The sequence below is a fragment of the Typopeltis vanoorti genome, chromosome 9 (genome assembly GCF_054136105.1).
Source record: "Typopeltis vanoorti isolate ZY-2024b chromosome 9, IOZ_Tvanoo_1.0, whole genome shotgun sequence".
In the NCBI taxonomy this organism is placed as follows: Eukaryota; Metazoa; Arthropoda; class Arachnida; order Uropygi; family Thelyphonidae; genus Typopeltis; species Typopeltis vanoorti.
In genome coordinates, this window is record NC_143557.1 from 124,546,701 (window position 1) to 124,559,364 (window position 12,664).

General features: G+C 39.3%; 1 protein-coding gene across 1 annotated transcript in view; it reads left to right on the top strand.

Annotated features, from left to right (window-relative positions):
* LOC150103501 (uncharacterized) overlaps positions 1–12,664 on the top strand; it is a 335,762-nt gene that overhangs the window by 108,525 nt on the left and 214,573 nt on the right. The gene's annotated exons all lie outside the window — the stretch shown is intronic.

The window sequence follows — 12,664 nt, forward strand, 5'->3', positions numbered from 1 at the left end:
ATTTCCTATATCATTTATATACAAATTAAACAACAATGGCCCAAGCACAGAGCCCCGAGGCACACCACTGGTCACCTGCCTCATCCTGGACTCGGCTCCTCCATACACCACCTTATGGTATCTCTCCCTGAGCCATTCTCCTATCCATATCACCAATTTAGTATCCATTCCCATCTGCTCCAATTTGCGTAACAGTGTTCCATGGGGGTATCCTGTCAAAAGCCTTAGCAAAATCCAGAAGTACCACTGTGTAGCCAGTTCCTTTGTCCAACTCAGATGTCATTCTATTATGAAAAGTTAATAGATTGCTAAGGCAGGATCTACCTTTAACAAAACCATGTTGGCCTCTATAGAGTATCATATCCTGATCCACCCATTCTTGAATTTTGTCTTTAACCAACTTTTCCAATACTTTTACAACTATTGCTGAGATGGTGATTGGTCTGTAATTAACTATCGCAGTTTTAGAGCCACCCTTATGCAAAGGAACCACTTTGCCTAACTTCCGCTCCCTAGGGATCATACCAGAGTTCAAACTTAAATTAAATATCCAAGTAAGAGGGGGGTTGACAATTCCTTTGCACATTCATGCAACACCCGAGCTGATATTCCATCTAAGCCTACAGCAGTGTTTGCATTTAAATTTTGCAATATATTAAAACCTCTGATTCTTTAGCTTCAATTCCACATTAGTTATTGATACAGGTACAGAGATATCCTCACTTGGGTGATAGACTTTTAACTAATTAATCTTTTAATCCCAAAATGCATGACTTTACACTTTTCCACATTGAACTGACATCCATTACCTTTCGCCCATTCTACCAGCTTATTTAAATCATCCTGCAAACTTTCAACATCAGCTTGATTTTTTATTGCGCTACCTAACTTTGAATCATCAGCAAAAAACTGTATATCTCCCTTTAAGCCATTTCCTATATCATTTATCTTATTCTTCTTTCGCTATGCCTTATCCCATGTTAAACAGGGTTGGCGTTCCCATCTTTAATCTTCTTCTTCCAGATTCTCCGGTCTAGGGCATCTTCCCGACTCCATCCTTTCTCCCTAAGATCCTCTGCCACCTTATCCCTCCATCTGAGTTTGGGCCTGCCTCTTTTCCTCCTTCCCTCTACCTCCATATGCCCCACTCATTTACCAACATACTCCTCACTCCTTCTCTCTACATGGAAGAACCACCTCAGCCTGCTTTCTTGTACCTTCTTACCGAATGGCCCCACCTTGATCGTCCCTCTGATGTAGTCATTCCTTATCCTGTCCTTCTTTGTCACACCACTCATCCATCTCAACATCTGCATCTCCCCTACCTCCATCTTCTTCTTCTCCTGAGCCTTTGTTATAGGCCACGTCTCTGCACCATGGAGCATTGCCAGCCTCACAACCATCTTATACAGCTTTCCTTTCATCTTACAACTCACTCTCTTGTCACACAGGACCCTACTCATTTTCCTCCAGTTCATCCAGCCGCATGTTACTAGGTGCTGTATTTCCTCATCCAGGTCACCATTCCTCTCAACGACCGACCCGAGGTACTTGAATTTTTTCCCTGAAGTTAACCTTTCACCCTGGAGTCGTATGATCATATCCTCATCACTCCCCATTGATATATATTCGTCTTTACCCAGTTAATTTTAATGCCCCTCTCTCCTCCAATACCTTTCTCCACTCTTCCAGGGTCTTTTCAAGCTTCTCTTGGGATGATTTGCAGAGAACAGTATCATCGGCAAACATCATGCTCCATGGTGCCTCCTTCTTGACATCCTCCACTAGTATATCCATGACCAGATCAAAGAGGTAGGGGCTCAGAGCTGATCCCTGATGGAGCCCTACAATAATGGGGAACTCCTCTGTCATATTGACATTAGACGTGACCTGAGTTTTCGCTCCCTCATACATCTCCTTACTATGCTGGTAACCTTCCTAGCTTGAGCCTTGTACTGCTCATTGGTGTACCGATCGTGTACAGATCAAGCTTAATACTAGTACTACTCATCCATCTAATGCCTGCCTTATTTGACTCCCTGACCATGGGGACACAATCTGATATTGCTTTCTTCAGATACCTGCTGATTTTATCCCATGCACTGCTAACATCTTTTCCCTGCAATATGTTCTGCCATGGGATAGCTGCAAGCTCACTCCGAAACTTGTTATAATTGCCTAACCTGTAGTTCCTTATATACCCCTTCTTAACAGAAAAATCCACAGATTTTGCAATCTCCCAAGTCAATACCAAACGATCGCTTTCACCAATTGGAGGTAACGAAGATACCTTACTTATGCATATAACCTCTGAACCAATAACCAGGTCCAACAATCTCACACCACGTGTCCCTTCAGTTAAGTGCTGTTTCAAGTAATTATCTTGTAGAAGATGTATGAACTCCATTTTCTTTTTGCTACGTGATATTTCCTCCTTCCAATTGATATCACCGTAATTAAAATCCCTCATATTAATCACTAAACCTGTACTCGTTGCACTAATTTGCTGATGCATGAATTCAATCTCTCCCCCTGTACTCCCTGGCCTATAGCAGCATCCAACTGTATATTTGGTTGCATTGGTCACTATTTCACACCAGCCCTCCTCAAATGAACTCTCATTCACATGTCTATCATCTTGATATACTACTTTCTTTGGCTGCAACACATTGGCTATCATCAACAGTACTCCTCCTCCTGTTCTATCTTCTCTATCCTCCCTGAAAATACTGTACCCATCACATTCAATTCCAGTGACCACAACTTCTGCTGACAGCCAAGTTTCACTAATGCCTACAACTTTTGGTGAGATTGCACTGACTAATGCCAAAAATTCTTCTCTCTTATTTCGAATGCTTCTTGCATTGGTATACAAAAATTGCAGATTCCCTCTAGATCTTGTACCAGCTTTAGAACTGATATATAAGTCACTAATTTCAGTAGTCCCATGCCAATTTTTATCCCCTCTCTTCTGCAATTTATTCTGCATATAAGGATCAATAAATATACAATCAGTGCTAAAGTTTCTCTCTCTTACACTCAACCTTTTCAATATTAGTTTCCCTGCCCAGTTACTTCAACTTGTTCAGAAAACAGTAACTTCTTCAATCGCTTATGCCCTTCCATGTTCAGATGCAGTTCATCTCTAGCATACAACTGTCTTTTTCCTTCAAACACACTCCAAATATCAATAAATTCCAGACCTCTTTTTTTGCACATTCTTGCAATCATATCATTCATTATCATCGCTCATCTACTTAACTCGTAATTGTCAAAACGAGGCAACACACACACACACACACACTATCCTCCCATTGACACTTTTCCTCTTCACAATATCTAACAATGTTCTTAAATCTTTTCCTACCCGATTTATACCACCACTCAGGTCATTTGTACCCACCATAACTATCATCTTGTCTGCTTCATGCCCTTTCTTTATTGCTAAAGCCACTCTTTCTATTGTCCCACCAGCTAAGCACTCCTCATGCATACCACTCTCCATACCCTTAATCATAGAATCACCATATATCTTACCACTCTTAACTTCATTCAAGTCCACACAAGCGTCACTCATGGACTCATTTTCGTCGCTATTCAGCATGACTCTCCCAGTTTCATTACTCAATGCTTGATTACTTATCCCCTCACTCTCATGACATCTCATTTCTTCTAGGCCACTTGTGGTTTTATTTTGTTGACTCCCTATCACTCCCATACTATTTATTACTGCATCATTCACCAAAGACTCACCCATATGTAATCCTGTTCTAGTTACTTCAGCTAAAGTAATCTCTATAGTCCTAATTTCTCTGTTTAACACATTAAACTCACACTTCTAATTCCTCATGCAGAAGATGAAGGTCATTTTTCATTTTCATGAACTCCCACCGAAGTCCTTCCGCTACGGTCCCAATGTCAGCTTCCATGCCTAAATACTCCAGCTTATCCTGACACTTCTCACATAGTCGACATTTTCGTTCTTCTCATTTAGCCAGACCGACCACAGATCCTTCACATTCTTCGGCACATACATGTAGCAATTTCCACAATACATCCATTGCAAAAAATGTAACGCTGAGCCAACCTTTCGTGTAGAAGTCCTGCGCACCACTGACGTACGTTTCTTGTTGGATGCCATCTTTACATGTTGAAGTAGTGAAACAAACGGCAGTGAAAATACAATATATACAACACAGTTCCAAACAATAACACCACTGAAGGACACTTGTATCTAACCGATGCATAACTGCAGCACAGTTTGAGACAAAAAAGCCACACTATATTTAAATTTAAAAACACGTTTTCTAGACTAACTAAACACGACTGCCACATTCACCAAGGACACTAGTGCCACCAACTACTACACTTTGAATTTATTCACTGACAAAGCTCATAACTGATTCTAGAAATCTATATTACTCATTCATCACTCTCCAAGCAAAATATTTAGTACTCACACCCTCAACATATTGTTCGCTTGCCTCTAGCAGGAGGCAAGCTTACTGCAATTCATTCTTATGAATTCTGTTTTGGAATTGTAGATAACGTTTTTACATTTGTTTTGAGCTTTAGTGTAAGCTGAATAAGAAGTTGGTATTTTTGATTAAAGTCATTGAGCAGATGCTGCATTTTTATTATGGACTGAATTAGGTGCAATTTTGGAGAGCTTTCATAAATGGAGAGAGAAGGATGAGAGCCCTCATATCAGTGAAGATTATTTCAGTTATTAGTTCAATGCAGATGAGATGTCTAAATCAGGAGATCAAAATCAATAATCTAACCATGGAAAAGAAGCATAAAAATTTTGGAGGTAATCACAGGTGGCACAATTATAGTGCTATAGAGTACAAGTCTTAGAGAAGTATAATGTATAGAAAAGGAGACTTGGATATGATTGTGGTTAGAGCATCCAAGAGAAAAGCAGATATCCACAGTGTATTTAGAGGAAAAGCTGCTTAAAAATGTCCAGATTGTTGGAAGAATGATGAGGATTATCAGGCATTCAGTTGGTAAGCTAACTATTTCTAATAGCTCATGACTCATGCAAATGATTCAGGTTCCCTTTCAGCTTAATGTGTGATCTTAGAGAAGGGAAGTCAGTTTGTGTTATGGATGTTAAAGTCTCCTAAGAAGACAATTTTACAGCTTGGGTAATTAAACTGTATGAAATCAACCTTTAGCAATATGTAGTCAAAAATGAACACTATGGTTGTTAGGATTAGGAGACAGAAAATACAGAAAATGAAGGCTATAAAGTGAAGTAAGAAAATTTTGAGCCAGAGCAGGTTGAAAAAGTAGGGATTCCAGGTTGGATAGCCTTTGAGAAAGGATATCAAATTTGTTAAAAAACATGTTCCTCTCTTTTTGCAGAATGCATCATGCAAGATGTAGTAGGGATAACTGAGGTAAGCTGTAGGTGTGAAGATGCCGATTGGGGTTCAATTAAGAATAGTAGATCAGGTTTTGATGTCTGTAAGGGGTGATGGTTTATATCATTAATGTTTGAAATGCCTGAAATGGATAAGGAAATTTTTTTTTTATTGGAAGAAATTTTAGTGTTGTTTTAGGGTATATTTTTATTAATTTTTACAATTTTTTGTTTTATTTTTCTTTTCTTTTTTTGTTACTTTTTATGAAAATTTTTTTTACATTCACAGTTAAAATGTTAATGTTTGTATGACTATCTCTCATGGATGAGTTGATTCGAGAAAGAGCAAGGGCATGCATCTGAGGTGAGGAACTTGTGCACATTACTCCCACACTGGAAATGCTCAGATTATAGTCCAAGCGTGACCTCAGACAGTGTCCCCTTTACATTGCTAACTCACACTCTTCCAGCACACTATATCAGAGTAAGTGGTAACAGGATGGTTATTCACCAGCTGATTAGGACTTCAACAGATGCTTTACCCTTGGCTTAGTCCTACATGTATTATTGGCACACAGCCTGTGGAAAGCTAATTTACTGCTGTACCTCGCAATAGAACAGATACTGACTCCTTAGTTCAATAATAACAGTGTCATGCTTAACATTCTGTACTGTACATGCTTAACAGTCTGTTAAGCATGTGCATCAAAGCTATCACCTACACTTCATGTGGGAAAAAAGGATTATACAGAAACCAGAGATTACTTTGGAGATGAACATGGGAGTAGCCACTTCATACATCCAAAAAAAGCAGAGCAGTGGTATTTTATTGGATGATAAAAGACATTCACCACATTGATGTCTAGTTGGCATTTCCTCCAACTAAGGAAGATATGCTTTTAAGGTGGTAATACTCTCCTTGCCCGAGTCCCAAATATGGAAACAGGCCACACCATGGGAAGATAGGGTTAACTTATCTGAGAGAGGCTATATATACTGCACCATTAGTTCATAATGACCGAAAATCAGATATCAGAGAGTTGTTTATAAGGGATTAGTATGAAGGATTAGGATGGTGACAAGTGGAGTTCTACAAGGATATGTAGTGGGTCCTTTACTGTTTAAACTTTTTGTGCCATTGATATTGTATCTGGTTTGCAGGGAGATATTCAGTTGTTTGCACTTGATGTGAAGCTTGGAAGGCACATTAATAATTGTGCTGATGTAATGGCCCTTCATGAGGATTTGAATAGGCTGGATGAATGAGCAAGTGAATAGGTATGTAAGTTTATTGCATCTAAATGTAGGTGTTGAATTTTGGATCCATCAATTGGATGGTTGCATATTCTATCTGCAGAACTCTACTAAAGGATGTGGAGGAGGCAAGGGATCTTGAGGGTAATAGTTGATAAAAATATGAAGGTTGTATCAAAGACTATGAAGGAAACCCATTACTAAGAAGGATTTTGATCAGATATAAGATTGGTTATTTGCTGTACAAAGCTCTAATTAGACCACATTTATATTATTGTTCTCGTATCTGGTCATCTGCATTAAAATACTGGGGATAAAGTAACTACATAGAAAGATGATACCAATGATACGAGGAACTGTATACAGGATAGACTGAGACCATGCCAACTGCTGAGTTTGGTGGACAGAAGACAAAATGGTGACACTGTTGAGGCATTTATATTGTTGAAAGCTAATTATATGATCGACACTGAGGAGATTTTTCATATAGTAGAACAAGGGGAAGGAATAAGGACAGGGCCATACTGACATTGTGAAATGGTGGGCAAGTGCAAGAAGTGCTTTTTTGCATGAAGGGTGGTTGGACCATGAAATGCATTTCCTGATAGGGTGGTGAACATGCAGACAGTAAACTGGTTTAAGGGAGTGATATGATATTCTTGTGTTATGTAAGGTGGACCTCCCATGATTAATCTTGTGACACCATTGGGTTCATGAATTATAATAACATTCATACCAGTCTTCTGCGAGCCTGGTTTGGCAGAGAGGTTACTGTATCCATCTGTCAAGAGGCCACAGTTTCAAATCCCACCAGGAATATGGATGATTGTGATTGCTCTACTAACACTTTGTGGAAAGGGTATCTGTGACCCTACCACTTCTTCTAGCAGAAGGCTTCATTTCCAAAACTCAGTGTGGTATGGGAGTGACCATAAGATGTCATAATCACATCACATGTTAAAAACTAAACAGTCTTCCAACAACTTATATTTATTATTATTATTATTATTATTATTATTATTATTACCTAAGCCCCCCCCCATGGAGTCAAAGACTCATCTAGGAGGTCCTTTTATCATACACACAGCTCATCATACCGTGCTTTAAATGCACTCAAATTCTCTGCAGACATCATACTCCCAGGCAAAGGTTCCAATCATTCATGAAATTCATTTCACTCTGCATTAAAAAAAACCTGCTTCTCACTCCCCTACTCACACCCTCTTTATACAGTTTCCAGGGATGACCTCTGGTTCTCTGCGATCTCTCGCTGTTTTCTGTAGAACCTCTCCAGCATTAATCCTATAACAACCCCTTACTAACTTGTAGGTCTCTATCATATCTCCCCTCTACCTCCTGTCCACCAGACTCTGTAAGTTGCATCTTCTCAATCTTTCCTCATACTCGACATTCCAGAGGTTAGAAACTACCTTAGTCAGTCAACCCTGGAACCTTTCCAACATCTCTTCGTCTTTCTGAAAACCAGTTGACCAAATCTGGGCACAATAGTCCATGTGTGGCCTAATCAAAGCCTTAGTAAGGCCACAACATCTTCTCTACTCTTCATGGTTCGTGCCAACTTTCCATCATTTACAAACAACTGAATATCTCCATCCAAATCTTCACCAATATCATTCATATACAGTTAAACAGCAATGGCCCTAAAACAGACCCGTGAGGCACGCCACTAGTAACTTTCCTCTTCCTGGATATCACTCCCTTATACACAACTTGTTGATATCTATCAGATAGCCAGTCTCCAATCCAATGCACCAATCTAATATCCAACCCATCCACTCTAATTTGACTATCAACTTATCATGCGGTAATCTATCAAAAGCCTTCGCGAAATTCAAGTATATTACTGTCTATCCTTCTCCTGTGTCCATGGAGGCAGTCACCTTATTGTAATAAGTAAGTAGATTACTAAAACATGATCTCCCTTTAGTAAATCCATGCTGTCCCTGAAAGATAATACTATTGTTGTCAACCCAATTCTGGATCCTGGTTCTCACAAGCTTCTCCAAAAACTTAACTACAACACCTGACACACAGATAGGCCTATAGTTTGATGCTTGAGTTCTATCACCTCCTTTATGAAGTGGCACAATCTTGCCTTCCTTCCACTCCTTAGGAACTTGACCCAGTACAAGACTCGTATCAAAAAAATATGTCAAGGCTGCCGTCAACTCACTGGCACTTTCCTTCAGAATACGTGGTGATATATTATCAAGTCCCACAGCCTTATTTATATCTAGTTTGCTCAACTCGCCATACACCTCTTGCTCACTTACAGTCCGTCTCTCTTCCCCATCATCAACTGCTCTCAATCTCTCCATGAAGTCACAGTCACAAGATTGAAAGTCCTTTATGATCTGCCCATTAAGTATCTCCACCACACCTTCTGCAACAGCTGTCTTTATGCCATTTTCTCCAATCAATGTCTAATTTCCATAATCATTCTTTCTTTTGCTGCTACATATTGAAAGAGCTCCTTAGGATTCCTTTTGGCTTCATTAGCTAACTGCTGTTCAAACCTCTCTTTAGCTACCCTCACCTGCCTTGCCTGGTCTTTGTAATCCTCATGGAATTGGTTATTACCACTTCTCTTATACTGCCTCCATAATGCCCTTTTTCTCTGTATCGCATGCTTAATCTCTTTATTCATCCATTTCACACCTACATTATTTAACCTTCTCACCCTTGGACTACATTTAGATATTGCATCTACTAGATAGTTTTTGAAAATCCCCAAGCTGCATTGATCTCTTTTCCAGCTAACTCCTCATTCCATGCTACACCTGCAAGCTGTCTCCTGAACTCTTCATAATCAACCCCCCCCCCTTGTAGTTCCGCATATACCCTTTTCTTACAGAGGTCCTCACACTGCTGGCAACTACTCGGGTAATCACCTCATTGTCACTCTCACCAATTGGTGGGTGATTTGAAACTTCATTTATAATTAATCCTCTGATGAGATGACCGAATCCAAGACCCTCAATCTTGGTGTGCTCTCTGTTACATACTGTCTGAGGTAGTTAACCCTCAAAAACTCACAAAACTCATTTTCTTTACTTCCAGTTTCTATCTCATCATTCCAGTCTATATTGGTATAATTAAAATCTCCCATAATGACCATTCTTTTCTTATTTGCTTGGCTAATTTGATTATACATTTAATAGTCACTACCATCCACATTACCTGGTGTATAACAATATCCAACCAAGTGTTTCATTCCATTCACCTCTATCTCACACCATACTGCCTCAAAGCCACTGGCAATATTTCCCTCTTGCATCTCTACTTTGTATGGACATAACTTTCTCTATCATCAATAGCACTCCCCCCTCCCTTTTTACTCCTTCTATCCTCACGAAACATATCATACCCTTCTATCTCTATTCCTGTCAGGATGTCGTCCTCATCTAACCATGTCTCACTTATTCCAACAATTTTTGGGCAAACAAACTCAATTAGCACAACCATTTTATCTGCTTTGTTTCTTACACTTCTAGTATTTGTATATAAATACAACAGTTCATTCCTGGATCTACAGCTTTTTCCACTGAAACCACTCTTTAGATGTGATCTCTCCATGCTTGACTGGAGCCATTTCCCTTTCTGCTTATTCATTTTAGAACTCTCTTCAATTCTGTTTCCTCTTGATCCCAGGTCATCCCATTCCTTTCCTGTCTAAAACATGCTCTCACATCCTCTTGGAGCATCCACCTTTCTCATGCTGTGTACCCCTGTCCACCCTGAGCCTCCTCGTTTCCCTGTTCATCTTGCACATTCCTCGTTTCCCTGTTTATCTTGCACACCCATTCTCTCATTTTCCATACTCATGCCACTTACTTTCTCATTCATAACCACCTCTTCAATCTCTCCTGTCGTACTCTTCTACTCTTCCACATCACTTCCCACTTGATCTGATTCATTCTCTGTACTCACTTCTCTACCTTCCAGCAACAGTCTCTCCAACCAACTCAAATGCAGTCCATCGCTCCCATTCAGTTTGCTTCGTCCTTCAAGCTCATTCCACACATTAACAAATTGTACTCCCCTCTCCTCACACACTTCAGCCAACATATCATTCATAATCCTTGCTCTCCACCTCATCTCACCACAGTCATACCTAGGTAACATGCTACGTCCCCTTCCTGTCACACTATTCTCTTTATATCCATCTATGCAGCCAGAGGCGCACTAGTAGTGTCTGGTGCCTGTGTTCAAAACTTTAGTTGGCACCCCTGTACCCAGTAGCATGCCAGTAGTGTCCGGCGCCTGTGTGCAAAACTTTAGTTGGTGCCCCTATCCCCCTCCCCCCAATAAAAAAATCACTTTAAAAAAACGTTTTTTTTAAGTATTTCCTCCTCTTTGGTGCCTTTACTACCCTGGCACCTGTATGTGTCGCACACATTGCACATATGGCCAGCTCGTCCCTGTATGCAGCCTCATAATGTCCATTCTGATGTGCTCTTTGTCTTCTGTCAAGTCATTCGTACCTTTTAAAACCCTCAACTCCTTTGCTCGCTCCCTCTTCATAACCAATGCCTGAATCATTCTACTCATTTTACCACCTGGAAAACATACCTTGTGCATCCTCTCATCCAGCACACCTTTAATAATGGAGTCGCCATACAATACCACTCACTCGTCTTTCGTTAACTCTTTCGTACTTACTTGATTTGTTTTAATAATTTTCTCCCGAATTTTCTTAATTTCACTCTGCATCCATTTCATCTTTTGCCTCATCTAACCCAATTCAACTTTCAAATCTCTCATCACATTCTCAGTATCGTCCAATCTTTCTCATTTTTTAACTCTCGACTCCTGCTTCACACTTTCACTCTCATTCATTCTTTTGAGTTTCTGTACTTTTAGTCCATGCGTCCAACTTTCACTTTCTTTCATTCTTGCCATTTTTCCCACTTTCAAACCTTGCGCTCACACTATTTCCAGATTCATTCATTCTTTCGATTTTTCCAACTGTTGATCCTTTCATCATGCTATTTCCAGTTTCTTTTGTTCTCTCAATTTCTAGCTACTTTTTCACATTGCTTTGTTTTGTTACATTTTTCTCTGATTCTTCTGGACCATATGCTGACTTGCTGGGGAACTTTTGATATGTTTTCTTGTTTTCCAATGACTTCTTCTTCCTGAGTTTGCCATAGTTCTTATTTTCTATCCTTACAAATGGCTTCACTACATGCCTCACTGTCATGAAAATCAGATCCACTGTTAGATTTCAATCTAACAGTGGATCTTTCAGCTTTGTTTTCAAATGCATTTATTTTCTTTTTGAATAATAATTTTATATTTGAGTCTCCAGTTCACCTCTGAAAGCTGCTTGAATTTGATTCTTTTAAAAACTTTTGTACATATTTTTCTTTTCCCTGTGAAACTCATTTTTATCCTGCAAAATTAAATCTTTATCACTTTCTATTTCAAGTTCTCTGTGCATCCTTGTGCTCTGAACCAGCATGAAAATATTTCTATAAAAAATAACACATTTCACTGGTGTTCAAAAGCTAAGGACGAACTACATTTTTACCTGTATGTGAAAAATTTCCATGACTACAGCCAAATGTGGACATATATTCATTGCCAGAATACTAATAAATTATATTACACAAAAAATGTGTTGTGATAAATTTCATTCAAATTAAATTGTATTACATTTTTGGCAGAAGTTACAAATTTCATATAGTCACAGTTAAGGAATTAATGCACAGTGCTTACAGAAAACTATGTGGAGAGCCATTTCATAATATGTCCACCCTGAACTGCAAAGCAGCTCTTGCAATGTTGTACCATGCTTAACATCAAGTGATTCAGGAGTTCTTGATGCAAACTAGCCCACTTCTCCTTTAGAGCAAGGATTGGGCCTTGTTTTTTTCTGGAGGGAATTTCGAGCAGCAGTTGAAATGGTTATACTATAAATTAAAGATGCCAAGAAATTATATTCTTGGTTTTATCCTTTATCCAAGTGTAAGCAAACAAAGTTTGTGCGTGAAGTGACTTCACGACTAGGCTACT